Source organism: Coregonus lavaretus, assembly GCF_964263955.1.
Source record: "Coregonus lavaretus genome assembly, contig: HAP1_SCAFFOLD_569, whole genome shotgun sequence".
NCBI classification, from domain to species: Eukaryota; Metazoa; Chordata; class Actinopteri; order Salmoniformes; family Salmonidae; genus Coregonus; species Coregonus lavaretus.
In genome coordinates, this window is record NW_028162988.1 from 17,425 (window position 1) to 32,955 (window position 15,531).

Genomic DNA, 15,531 nt, shown 5'->3' on the forward strand with positions numbered 1-15,531 from the left:
TCCAGAGCTCATCGCGATTGTTACATTCCGTATATATTATGCACGTTTTGGATAAAACAGTTGGCGCGGGGCGTGCCCAGCCTTAAAGGAACAGTATGTCCCTTTGTAGTCATTTTGAGGGCTAAGGTACCAATTTCGAAACTGAAATTTTAACAATAACATGTTTTTATAACACTTACTGATAAGCAGCACGATATCATGAGCACAAAAACACATCTAGATATTATTTCATTTCCTCTATAGAGTAGAGCACAATAATTTAGGCCCACTCAACCATTGTGCTTAGACCCCCACCACTCTCATAATATCTAATTGTAAGATACTAATTAGAACCAAATCAGCTTTATAAACAGGGTATTTCAAATCCTCAATCAAACAATCAAGTGAAGTTGTATGTGAATTTTATGTGCAAAATAAGTTGAATCGAATGACATCTGCTGCTCACTAGTTCACAAAGAGAGAAGTAAACATTCCTAGGAGACATACACCCCCCCCCCCCCCCCCCCATCCCTCATTGACCCGCACAAGCTTCCAAATATGACACAAATGCCCCTGTTCATTATACTTCACATTTCACATGAAGTTCTACTGTCAGGCTGGTTCTAGAGCTGGTTGTGCTGTTTAACCAACTCCTATGTCTATTGTCATGACAACGGCCATAGAAGTTGGCTATACAGCACTAGCATCAGGCTATCCTATTGGTGCCTTCCACCTACAGTCAAGATGGTCACAATAAAGCAATACAGTGAGCCAAATGAGCTCATAAGTGGTCAATTCTCACATCAAGAGTTGATAATGGCCTTGGAGATGTGGTGATATGTATGTATAGCTTATTGGAGATGTGGTGATATGTATGTATAGCTTATTGCGCATACGTTCAGCTTGCTGCAGTTGGCAGACACCCTGCAGTGACTTTCCCATGCATGTGGTGAGACTAGAAGCAATAGGCTATATGGTCAACTGGAGCAAAACCACAGCCAAATGATTAAACTGGAACAAAACCACAGCCAAATGATTAAACTGGAGCAAAACCACAGCCAAAGGATTCAATAGAAGAAGAAGAAAAAAACACTTGTCCTTTCCTACCAGCACTGACTTTGCTGATAACTTCTTTATTGAGGAAACATTTTCTTACTCCGACTTTGATGTGGTTGTCTCACCTAGAAATCTTACTGTAAGATGAATTAACTAATTGTAAGTCGCTCTGGATAAGAGCGTCTGCTAAATTACTCAAATGTAATAACTATATTATAAACAGCAGCAGGTCTAGGGCTATGGTGTCTGTCTTGTATTGAAATGTGTGTGTGTGTGTGTGTGTGTGTGTGTGTGTGTGTGTGTGTGTGTGTGATCTAGTCAGCATGCATGGTCAGTGAAGGTCTGTTAATCTGTTTCTGTGTTTGCACCTATTTGCTTTTGCCCCATCATGATGAAATACCTCACAATATGGGGTCGAAATAAACAGAGACAAACACGTGTTGTCAAGCAAGTACCAATACTATGCAGTTGACCTGATTACTTGTATAATGTAATTTGTTACGAAGTCAAAAAAGCAGCAGTTGGCTGTCTCTCAGGCTCATATGAATTCATGCTACATTTTATTTAAAACATTTATGTACAGCACTGCTATAAAACGTTTTTTTCTTCTGCTTGGTTTATCTATCTAGAGCTGGTCTTATTCACTAGCAGTATATATATCTCATTCACTAGCAGTTTGTATAGCTTATTCACTAGCAGTATATATATCTCATTCACTAGCAGGTTGTATAGCTTATTCACTAGCAGTATATGTATCTCATTCACTAGCAGGTTGTATAGCTTATTCACTAGCAGTATATATATCTCATTCACTAGCAGTTTGTATAGCTTATTCACTAGCAGTATATATATCTCATTCACTAGCAGTTTGTATAGCTTATTCACTAGCAGTATATATATCTCATTCACTAGCAGTATATATATCTCATTCACTAGCAGTTTGTATAGCTCATTCACTAGCAGTATATATATCTCATTCACTAGCAGTATATATATCTGATAACAGTTACACTCATATATAGAGACTGGAGGTCTTCTAGTTATGGAACTCTACGGCATTCATTGACATATCATGCAAATATCTCCATCTTGTGGTTCAGTGAGGCATTTTATATACACAGCAATAGCCCAAAGCACTGTAATGATAAAGAGTGATACTATTTATCTACAGAACTGTTATAACACATGTTTAAGTTAGTTTAATTGTGTATTATGCAAATTCAACAACTGTCCTTGTAAACAAACAATAGGAATAAACAAGAATAAGATATGAGGTTACAAATGTGTGTTAACGGGATACAAATGTGTGTTAACGGGTTACAAATGTTTGTTAACAGGATACAAATGTGTGTTAACGGGTTACAAATGTGTGTTAACGGGATACAAATGTGTGTTAACGGGTTACAAATGTGTGTTAACGGGATACAAATGTGTGTTAACGGGTTACAAATGTGTGTTAACGGGATACAAATGTGTGTTAACGGGTTACAAATGTGTGTTAACGGGTTACAAATGTGTGTTAACGGTTTACAAATGTGTGTTAACGGGTTACAAATGTGTGTTAACGGGATACAAATGTGTGTTAACGGGTTACAAATGTGTGTTAACGGGTTACAAATGTGTGTTAACGGTTTACAAATGTGTGTTAACGGGTTACAAATGTGTGTTAACGGGATTCAAATGTGTGTTAACGGATTACAAATGTGTGTTAACGGGTTACAAATGTGTGTTAACGGGTTACAAATGTGTGTTAACGGGTTACAAATGTGTGTTAACGGTTTACAAATGTGTGTTAACGGTTTACAAATGTGTGTTAACGGGTTACAAATGTGTGTTAACAGGGAAGAATGGACGGACCTCCCAGGGGAGAAAGGAAACGAAGAGCCCAAGAGGAAGAAGAGCTGATTCTCTGGGTGAACGACAAGGTTAAAGATCGATACCAGAAGAATCCTGAGCGCATCTATTACAATGAGGAGCACAAAGGAGACAGGCTGGTGTACAAGGGGGCTTATGACAACACCCGAGCGGAGCAGGAGAGACAGAATCTGGAGGACCGCTGGACAGATTAGCACATTTAGGCATGACATGCCGGCAACAAATGCAGACACTACACACATCCAAGTATAACTGACCAAATTATGAAAGACAAGCATTGTAATTTTGAATTCCGTAAAGTGAGTGTGGAAGAGGTGAAAAAACTATTGTTGTCTATCAACAATGACAAGCCACCGGGGTCTGACAACTTGGATGGAAAATTACTGAGGATAATAGCGGACGTAATTGCTACTCCTATTTGCCATATCTTCAATCTAAGCCTACTAGAAAGTGTGTGCCCTCAGGCCTGGAGGGAAGCAAAGTAATTCCGCTACCCAAGAATAGTAAAGCTCCCTTTACTGGCCCAGACAGCCGACCAATCAGCCTGTTACCAACCCTTAGTAAACTTTCAGAAAAAATTGTGTTTGACCAGATACAATGCTATTTCACAGTAAACAAATTGACTACAGACTTTCAGCACGCTTATAGGGAAGGACATTCAACAAGTACAGCACTTAACACAAATTACTGATGATTGGCTGAGAGAAATTGATGATAAAAAGATTGTGGGGGCTGTTTTGTTAGACATTATCAATCATAGTCTGCTGCTGGAAAAACGTATGTGTTATGGCTTTACACCCCCTGCTATATTGCGTATAAAGAGTTACCTGTCTAACAGAACACAGAGGGTGTTCCTTAATGGAAGCCTCTCCAACATAATCCAGGTAGAATCAGGAATTCCCCAGGGCAGCTGTCTAGGCCCCTTACTTTTTTTTCAAACTTTACTAACGACATGCCACTGGCTTTGAGTAAAGCCAGTGTGTCTATGAATGCAGATGACTCCACACTAGACACGTCAGCAACTACAGTGACTGAAACGCTTAACAAAGAGCTGCAGTTAGTTTCAGAATGGGTGGCAGCGTAACAACAGACGATGGGAGACAGGAAGCAAGTACAGGCTGAGGATTTAATAATAAATAGACATGAAACAAAGCAAGAACAGCGTCTGGACGAGAGAAAGAAAACAACATCAATGCAGAACACAGGGATCAAACTGAGGAACATACAGATATAGGGGAGGTAATTAAGCAGTGATGAAGTCCAGGTGAGTCCAATGAAGCGCTGGTGCACGTATCGATGGTGACAGGTGTGCGTAACGATGGTGACAGGTGTGCGTAACGATGGGCAGCCTGGCGCCCTCAAGCACCAGGGAGGGGGAGTGGGAGCAGGCGTATATTTTTGAATATTTAAAAAACTAAAAGTATTGTATTTGGGAGAGATCATTCACTAAACCCTAAACCTCAACTAAATCTCGTAATGAATAATGTGGAAATTGAGCAAATTGAGGTGACTGAACTGCTTGGAGTAGCCCTGGATTGTAAACTGTCATGGTCAAAACATGTTGATACAACAGTAGCTAAGATGGGGAGAAGTCTGTCCATAATAAAGCGTTGTTCTGCCTTCTTAACAACACTATCAACAAGGCAGGTCCTACAGGCTCTAGTTTTGTCGCACCTGGACTACTGTTCAGTCGTGTGGTCAGGTGCCACAAAGAGGGACTTAGGCAGCATGGCTGGCCCTTAGATGTACACAGAGAGCAAACATGAATAATATCCATGTCAATCTCTCCTGGCTCAAAGTGGAGGAGAGATTGACTTCATCACTAATTGCTTTTGTAAGAAGTGTTGACAAGCTGAATGCATCGAGCTGTCTGTTTAAACTACTAGCATACAGCTCGGACACCCATGCATACCCCACAAGACATGCCACCAGAGGTCTCTTCACAGTCCCCAAGTCCAGAACAGACTATGGGAGACACACATTACTACATAGAGCCATGACTACATGGAACTATATTCCACATCAGGTAACTGATGCAAGCAGTAGAATCAGATTTAAAAAACAGATAAAAATGCATCTTACGGAACAGCGGGTACTGTGAAGAGGTACAGACACACACATACACACACAAAGGCTAGCACACGCACTCTACACACACGTACATTGTAATATTGTTGTATGGTGGTATTATACATTTTGTATTGTAGATATGTAGTGGTGTAATAATGTTATATGATGTACTGTTTTTATATTTTGTTTTATGTGTGATGTAAGTGCCTTAATGTATTTGGACCCCAGGAAGAGTAGCTTCTGCCTTGGCAACAGCTAATGGGGATCCATAATAAATACAAATACAGAGTAGGAGAAGGGCCAGAAGAAAGAAGCCAATAAGCTCAGGGAGAATAGACAGGGACAGACTGGGACCAGAAAACGCCCAGAGCGTTTCTAACACACCGACCATTTTTTCCTCGAAGCCCCAAATGTATTCTTCTTTGTTCTACTTCTAATCATTATTGTTATTTGTGGCTAATTAAAGTAAGTTTACCTAAATGTGTTGTTTTCCTGTCTCTTTTGAGAAGCCAACCACCAGACCTACTAACATTGTCTCCATGTCACCTCTTACAGTAGCATACATCGACTGTCAAATTGACGGCAGAAGGAATTATGTATTTTCAACGTTTTTGACTGCCTATTACCATATCTATGCTAATCATAGGGCATTGACGCCACAATGTGGCAGGCCAATACAATATAGTCATATAGGGGCAAATTCATGAAACATGATTAACTAACTGTGATGGATGAATATGAATCCATCCCAGATTCCGTGGTAAGCAAAAACGGTGAAATCCCAAACCTCAATCGATATATTGTAGGATCATCATCTTGCGAAATGTGCATTGTGCATGGTATTTGGAAAGTGCCGTAACGTGACTTGCGGCATGCACGTTTTGGTTTAACCACTAGGTGTCAGCACATATTCACAAATTACGTCAAGCAAATTACGTTCCTTGTGCTTTACTTGTGGAATTCTCAAGTCTCTTAAGAGCGTTTGTCAGTCAAATAGGTATCAATAGCTTTTCATGATTCAGTTCATATGCATACCAATGATCAGTTGCACACTTTTGGTACAAAACACACATGCCATTTGAAATAAGAGAAATAGTTAATTTTGCCTTGTTCACATCCAGAAACTGTTTTGCTAACATTGCACTCCTTGTACTGTGTGACTGTTTAGCATGACAAGGATCTGGTGAGGAGTGGAACGATACCAGGCTAATCCTGACTGTGATGAACACAGTAAAGTACTGTATTTTTGTGCCTGAATGCTGTAATATCATATTAAATATGTATTACAGCAAGAAATCAGTCCTGTAATAATACAATGGGGCATATAACTGTATTTAAAGGAGCCTACTGTAATCTGACATTACAGGAGCACACTCTGTTGCCAGTAATTCACTGTAAATTTACGACGAAATACTCCCTGAAATCTAAATGTAAGAAAAATATAATTCGTTTTTCAAATTCATAACAAAGAACCTTGGCGTGACTCTGGACAACTCCCTGTCGTTCTCTGCAAGCATCAAAGCAGTGACTCGCTCCTGCAGGTTCCTGCTCTACAACGTCCGTAGAGTTTGACCCTACCTCACACAGGAAGCGGCACAGGTCCTAATCCAGGCACTTGTCATTTCCCGTCTGGACTACTGCAACTCGCTGTTGGCTGGGTTCCCTGCGTTTGCCATGAAACCCCTGCAATTTATCCAGAATGCTGCAGCCCACCTGATGTTCAACCTTCCCAAGTTTTCCCATGTCACCCCGCTCCTCCGCACACTCCACTAAATTCCAGTCGAAGCTCGCATTATTTTCAAGACCCTGGTGCTTGCCTTAAGAACAGCAAGTGGAACTGCACCTCTTTACCTTCAGGCTATACTCAAACCCTACATCCCAACCCGAGCACTCCATTCTGCAACCTCTGGTCTCTTGGCCCTCCCATCAAAGCTCTTCTCTGTCCTGGCACCCCAACAGAGGAACAAGTGTCACGCCCTGGCTCTGGGGACAATGTTATGTTGAGCCAGGGTGTGTATTCTATGTTTGATTTTCTATGTTGGGCTGAGTGACTCCCAATCAGAGGCAACGAGTGACAGCTGGTTGTCTCTGATTGGGAGCCATATTTAACTATCGGTCTTTTCACTTTGTGTTGTGGTTTCTTGTTCTCATTTTGGTTTGTGTATGTAACCAGAGACATCACGTTTTCGTCAGTTATTTTGATCGTGTGATCAGTTTAATAAATACTATGTTCACTTTCAGCGCTGCGCCTTGGTCCTCCTCATTAGACGATCGTGACAGAAGAAACCACCATAACAGGACCAAGCAGCGTGAAGAAGAGAGAGGATGGACTTGGGAGCAGTTGAGTAGGAGTCTCGACTGGGCCAAGCCAAGAGAAGAGGAGAGAGGTTGGACTTTGGAGCAGTGGGGTGAGAGTCTGGCGAGAACGATGGAGGCCTGGCCCACGAAGAGGAGAGACCCCCAGAAAATTTTTAGGGGGGGGCTCATGACGTCGGACCAGCAGGAGGCCGCGATAGAGCGGCCCAGCGGGTTGCCAGAGGAGGCCGCCAGGTTACGGGGGCCACTGGTCGAAGAGGGGATGGAGGATGTAGAGGCACGGCGAGAGGTACTGGGGTGTGTTACCAGTCCGGTCCGGCCCGTTCCAGATCCCGAGGTAGAGCCAGTGGTGTGTGTCCCCAGTACGGTCCGGCCTGTTCCAGCCCCTCGCACCAAGTGTACGGTGTGCGTCGCCAGCCCAGCCCGGCCAGTCCCTGTTCCACGCACCAAGCCTACGGGGTGCGTCGCCAGCCCAGTCCGGCCCATCCAAGCTCCCCGCACCAAGCCAGTGGTGTGCGTCATCAGTCCGGCACGGCCCGAGCCTGCTCTCCGCACCAAGTCTGTGGTGCGTTTCGTCAGCCCTGTCCGGCCCGTTCCTGCTCTCCGCACCAAGCCTACGGTGTGCGTCGCCAGCCCAGCCCGGCCAGTCCCTGCTCCACGCACCAAGCCTACGGGGTGCGTCGCCAGCCCAGTCCGGCCCATCCAAGCTCCCCGCACCAAGCCAGTGGTGTGCGTCATCAGTCCGGCACGGCCCGTGCCTGCTCTCCGCACCAAGTCTGTGGTGCGTTTCGTCAGCCCTGTCCGGCCCGTTCCTGCTCTCCGCACCAAGTCTGTGGTGCGCGTCGCCAGCCCAGTCCGGTCCATTCCTGCTCCACGCACCAAGCCAGGGGTGCGTATCGTCAGTCCGGCTCCGGCCACCGGGGCCAGACCGGACCAGGGGTACTTTGGGGGGTTGGAGAGGGAGTGGGGATCAGGCCCGGAGCCGGATCCGCCGCCAAGGCGGAGTGCCCACCCGGTCCCTCCCCTGTGGGATTTAGTTGGCGCGGTCGGAGTCCGCGCCTTTAGGGGGGGGGGTACTGTCACGCCCTGGCTCTGGGGACAATGTTATGTTGAGCCAGGGTGTGTATTCTATGTTTGATTTTCTATGTTGGGCTGAGTGACTCCCAATCAGAGGCAACGAGTGACAGCTGGTTGTCTCTGATTGGGAGCCATATTTAACTATCGGTCTTTTCACTTTGTGTTGTGGTTTCTTGTTCTCATTTTGGTTTGTGTATGTAACCAGAGACATCACGTTTTCGTCAGTTATTTTGATCGTGTGATCAGTTTAATAAATACTATGTTCACTTTCAACGCTGCGCCTTGGTCCTCCTCATTAGACGATCGTGACAACAAGCTTCCCCCTAAAGTCTGGACAGCGGCGTCCCTGTTAAATTTTTCGAAAATGTCTGAAACCCTACCTCTTTGAAGAGTATCTTAAATAACTCTCAAGACACCTCCGACGCCAAATTTGATGAACCGACTTGGTGGAAAGGTGGTATCCTATGACGGTGCCGCGTTTAAAGTCACTGAGCTCTTCAGTAAGGCCATTCTACTGTCAATGTTTGTCTATGGAGATTGCATGGCTGTGTGCTCGATTTTATACACCTGTCAGCAACGGGTCTGGCTGAAATAGCGGAATCCACTCATTTGAAGGCGTGTCCACATACTTTTGTATATGTAGTGTATATCACCTAGTTGTGAAAAGCTGTCTATGACTTCACTCTTTCCCAAGCGCGTTAGTATATCTTTGTCAATTGTCATGATGCATTCTATCTTGGGTCATTTTGCTCCTAAGCCAGGTATGTAGACGTCTTAATGCACTGAAAGATCTCTCACAGCAGCAGCTGCTAACTGGGATGGTCTGAAAGATCTCTCATAGCAGCAGCTGCTAAATGGGATGGTCAGCGCGGCCTGTATGATTGCCTTCGGGGATGGGGACATATCAGGGTCTAACAGTTCTCACAGCAGCAGCGGCTAACTGGGATGGTCAGCGCGGCCTGTATGATTGCCTTCGGGGATGGGGACATATCAGGGTCTAACAGTTCTCACAGCTGCAGCTGCTAACTGGGATGGTCAGCGCGGCCTGTATGGTTGCCTTCGGGGATGGGAACATATCAGGGTCTAACAGTTCTCACAGCAGCAGCGGCTAACTGGGATGGTCAGCGCGGCCTGTGTGATTGCCTTCGGGGATGGGAACATATCAGGGTCTAACAGTTCTCACAGCAGCAGCGGCTAACTGGGATGGTCAGCGCGGCCTGTATGATTGCCTTCGGGGATGGGAACATATCAGGGTCTAACAGTTCTCACAGCAGCAGCGGCTAACTGGGATGGCCAGTGCGGCCTGTATGACTGCCTTCGGGGATGGGAACATATCAGGGTCTAACAGTTCTCACTGCAGCAGCTGCTAACTGGGATGGTCAGCGCGGCCTGTATGACTGCCTTCGGGGATGGGAACATATCAGGGTCTAACAGTTCTCACAGCAGCAGCGGCTAACTGGGATGGTCAGTGCGGCCTGTATGATTGCCTTCGGGGATGGGAACATATCGCGACCGGGAGACTAATGGGCGGCGCGCAATTGGCCCAGCGTCGTCCAGGGTAGGGGAGGGAATGGCCGGCAGGGATGTAGCTCAGTTGATAGAACATGGCGTTTGCAACGCCAGGGTTGTGGGTTCGATTCCCACGGGGGGCCAGTATAAAAAAAAAATATGTATTCACTAACTGTAAGTCGCTCTGGATAAGAGCGTCTGCTAAATGACTAAAATGTAAATGTAAAATGTTCTCCTCTCTCTGTCCTGTCTGCTCCCCTCTCTCACTCCCCTCTCTTCCTTACTGTCTGAATGTCTGCTTTCCTAGATCTCCTATATTACTACAGAGACAGAATAGTATCAGTGCGGTAGCAGTTTGGAGTATTCTAAACAGAAAAACACACACACACACACACACACACACACACACAAGCAATATGAACAACAGGCAAATAATATGTTTACCTGAATTGAGGTAAAGGTAAAATCTGGGATAATTTCTGTTCCTCAATGATATTAGCAGTTCACTCAATCTTAAACCTGATTAACATTTAACTGTCTTAACCTATCACTAACCACAATACCTGTGTTCTGTCTCTCTATGTTCTCCTGTACGCAGGTTGGTTGTTAAGCAACAAAAAATACACACGCAACCATGAGGCAAATAGATGAAGTTGGCTTAGATTGTTGATAACATGTAAACTATATTTATTCTCCAATGTTTATTGAAAACATAAATACATTTGCACAATGACCACTTGTTGTCTCTCAAATACATCGTTACAGTTGTTGGTTAGCTAGCTAGCGAGTTTTAGCCACATTAGCATTGACATGAAATCAGTGAAAACACCTAAAAACAATACATGGTAACAATAACTAGATGAAACATGCTGAAATGAGCCAATTACGATTCCCCACATGGCAGTTTCTTGTCATTCTTGCAAGCAATCTGTCCATCCAGAATCACAACAGGCTGACTTCTGCTCCATGGAAGCGTGCACATCGTTTTCATGACGTGGTCAGCCAACCCATCTATGTAGATGCAGAATAATTGTATTGTAGACACACACACACAAAATCTATTCACTTAGCTAGCTACTCCTGCAAATAGAACCATCTGTGTCTTTCTGAACTGCATTTCTTGCCCTCTTTCTCAAGAAGAAATTGTGTATGTCCATCTTCTATAAGGTGGCAGGTAGCTTAGTGGGTAAGAGTGTTGTGCTAGTAACCGAAAGGTCGCTGGTTCTAATCCCAGAGCCGACTAGGTGAAAAATCTGTCAATGTGCCCTTAAGCAAGGCACTTAACCCTAATTGCTCCTGTAAGTCGCTCTGGATAAGAGCGTCTGCTAAATGACTAAAATGTAAGTTGGAAAAACAATGTTAACTCAGCTATCCAGCTTTGTTTTTTCAACAGATACATTACCAGTTAAAAGTTTGAACACACCTACTCATTCAAGGGTTTTTCTTTATATTTACTATTTTATACATTGCAGAATAATAGTGAAGACATCAAAACTATGAAATAACACGTATGGAATCATGCAGTAACCAAAAAATAGTATATTTTATATTTGAGATTCTTCAAATAGCCACCCTTTGCCTCGATAACAGCTTTGCACACTTTTGGCATTCTCTCAACCAGCTTCACCTGGAATGCTTTTCCAACAGTCTTGAAGGAGTTCCCACATATGCTGAGCACTTGTTGGCTGCTTTTCCTTCACTCTGCCGTCCGACTCATCCCAAACCATCTCAATTGGGTTGAGGTCGGGGGATTGTGGAGGCCAGGTCATCTGATGCAGCAATCCATCACTCTCCTTCTCGGTAAAATAGCCCTTACACAGCCTGGAGGTGTGTTAGCTCATTGTCCTGTTGAAAAACAAATGATAGTCCCACTAAGCCCAAACCAGATGGGATGGCGTATCGCTGCAGAATTCTGTGGTAGCCATGCTGGTTAAGTGTGCCTTGAATTCTAAATAAATCACAATAACACCTCCTCCTCCGTGCTTTAAAGTGGGAACTACACATGCAGAGATCATCCGTTCACCCACACTGCGTCTCACAAAGACACGACAGTTGGAACCAGATATCTCCAATTTGTACTCCATTCCAAAGTACAAATTACTACTGGTCTAATGTCCATTGCTCGTGTTTCTTGGCCTAAGCAGGTCTCTTCTTATTATTGGTGTCCTTCTGTAGTGGTTTCTTTGCAGCAATTCGACCATGAAGGACTGATTCACACAGTCCCCTCTGAACAGTTGATGTTGAGATGTGTCTGTGACTTGAACTCTGTGAAGCATTTATTTGGGCTGCAATTTCTGAGGCTGGTAACTCTAATGAACTTATCCTCTGCAGCAGAGGTAAGTCTGGGACTTCCATTCCTGTGGAGGTCCACATGAGAGCCAGTTTCATCATAGCGCTTGATGGGTTTTGCGACTGCACTTGAAGAAACGTTCAAAGTTCTTGAAATGTTCCCTACCAAATCGGGCTATCTTCTGTATACCCCCCCCTACCTTGTCACAACACAACTGATTGGCTCAAACGCATTAAGAAGGAAAGAAATTCCACAAATTAACTTTTAACAAAGCACACCTGTGCAGGGAGCAGGTATCGAAACCCTAAACCTTCTAGCCCGAAGTCCAGCGCGCAATTGACTGTGCCCCAAAAGTCGATATCCGTGCTTATAAACCCAGGGTCGTTACACAACTCCCTCCTTTCAAAGTGCGCGTCCTCGTGCTAGTTTACAACTCAACGTCTTACAAGAACGCACTCAACGGCCAAGCACACGCACGTTCGTGGATGCAAGGTCCGATCCCACTTCTGACACCAATGTAATGAAACAGGCAGGGAGCAGGTCTCGAACCCTCAACCTTCTAGCCGAAGTCCAGCGCGCCATCGACTGTGCCCCAAAAGCATGATTGTGTGGCAGAGTCGATATCCGCGCTTATAAACCCAGTGTCATTACAATATTTTGATTTGTTTAATACTTTTTTGGTTACTACATGATTCTATATGTGTTATTTCATAGTTTTGATGTCTTCACTATTATTCTACAATGTAAAAAATTGTAAAAAATAAAGAAAAACCCTTGAATGAGTAGGTGTGTCCAAACTTTTGACTGGTAGTGTAGTTGAGTTGAAGTTAGGGATGTAGCTCAGTTGGTAGAGCATGGTGTTTGCAACACCAGGGTTGTGGGTTTGATTCCCACGGGGGGGTATGAAAAAATTAAAAATTAAATAATGTATGCACTAACTGTAAGTCGCTCTGGATAAGAGCGTCTGCTAAATGACTGTAATGTAAATGTTACCAAAACGTCATGTTAGCCATTGTCGCCCCTCAAGCTAGCTTTGTTAGCATATTTGGACAGTAATTGGTTAGTTAGTGATACTTTTCGGGTGGTGAATTGAGCTCCAGCAGATTCAGTGTCCAGATAGCTTATCAAATCTTGTCAAAACCCTGCACATAAAATGTACTAGGTAGCTCATGTTAGCAACACTGCTAGCTAGACTGGGTAGTCCCTAAAGTTAGCTAACTAGTTAGCTAGCTTAACATTATCTGTCAGTGTAGCTTTGAGTCAACATGTTGAAATGTAAGTTACTCAAATCTGGCTTACTGTGAGGTCAATAACTCTGAATAGCCTCATCATGGGCTAACCAAATTAGCTATAGTAGTAGCAACAATGTTGGCAACTAATTTTCAGGGGAAGTTGCTTGAGGCAGGTCGATTTGTTGCTAAAAGTTGCTAAATGACGTTGTGATGTCATTGCGTGATGACGTCATTATTTAATAACGTAAAACTGCGTCATTATGTAGAATACACAATAAATTCACCATCTAGGCTAAAAATATGATTTGGCATTTGTTAGTTTAGATTTGTTTGTTTATTATCACATATCTTTTTTTGTAAAAGTAATATAAACACAACACATTTTATATGATCAAATATTTTTATTTTTAAACACAACACAACACATTGAATTATTGAACAATTACACATTACAGATTATTAAACAATTACATTTTATTTATTTTCTTATTAACAAATAAACCTACACATTCTGAACAATTATAGTTTTAAGCAGTGTTTTGGTAGTTAGTTAACATAGCTGTAGCTCAGCTGGTAGAGCACGGCGCTTGTAACGCCAAGGTAGTGGGTTCGATCCCCGGGACCACCCATACGTAAAAATGTATGCACGCATGACTGTAAGTCGCTTTGGATAAAAGCGTCTGCTAAATGGCATATTATTATTATAACTACCTAACTACCTAACTGATCAACAATTATAGGTACAAGCTAATAACAAGGTATATATTCTATCTTATTGAACAAGCAACTTAATTCAAATGATGTGTGCGCTAGGCATCTCTCTCCAGCTCTCTCCAGGTTGTTGTGCTGCTTGGCTGGCCTGCTGCTGCCTGACCACGACCTGAGCGCCTGCTGCTGACGTCACTCACAATGCGCTTTTGCAGCCAGCCAGGCACGTGTGTTGTGACTGAGTGTGTAACAGAGAAAATCGTTTTTGTGTCATTTATAGGGAAAATACGTGCATTTTAGCGTTTCAGTCACTTTTCAAAAGTTGCTAAAAGTTCCAAAAACATGTTTAAAAGTAGCTAAATGTTGTTTGGTGCTGTTTCAAAAGAAAGTTGCCAGTGTAGTCTGAAAAGTTGCTAAACCTAGCAACAAAAATTGCTAAATTGGCATCACTGAGTAGCAAGCTAACAAAGTTAACTTCCGGTTCTATTTCTCATCTTTGCGTCATCTTCCCAGAGAATGAACAAGTAACCAACGCGCGCCAAAAAAAGAGGGCATGCAGTTGGGTCACAAATCACCTAGCAACCGCACCAGGCGCCATGTTGTAAGACCAAAGTCAGTCTGTTAAAAGTCTTCCAGTCGTCCACATTGCTGGCTGCGTTTTGATACCACCGGAAACTTCGGGAACATTGCCCATTACTTCGTTTTTCTAAGGACCCAGAAAACAGATGCAGTGGGAGAACCTATTCAAGTAACTAAATATATTTTGAAAATGTTCAAAAACTATGTATTATTAGCTAGCTTGCTACAGAAACTTAGCGTGCAGGCTAATTCAAATGAGCTCCTTAATAAATCATTTAGGTTATAAGTATGAAAAATATATGCACTCACTAACTGTAAGCCGCTCTGGATAAGAGCGTCTGCTAAATGACTAAAATGTAAAAATGTTATATCAGCTGTGTCGGTGAACCCCTTCTGCATCTGAACTGGCTGACACATTACATTTACATTTACATTTTAGTCATTTAGCAGACGCTCTTATCCAGAGATACAGAGGGCACAGCATGATCAGAGGTGAGAGGTCACTTGGTCGGGTCAACAGGAAGTATTATTAAAGAGATGCTTTACATTGAAATACAGAGAGATGTAGTAGTCCCAGAGTTAATGATACAAGGTCAGTTTTGCATTTCACCTGATGATTATGATGACTGAGTGTTAGAATTTAAAAACAAGGCTTAATCATGCTCTCTCTCTCCATCTGTCTCTTGTCTGCAGGTATGTTTTGATGTGAGAGAGGGTGCCAACCCCCAGTCCCGTCATCACCATTTCACCCGCTCTTAAGATAACTTTCGGCCCAACTGGGGGCCCAAGGCTGTTAGGAGACACCGCTAGAGACACTATTATGTAATTGTGATGAACTGA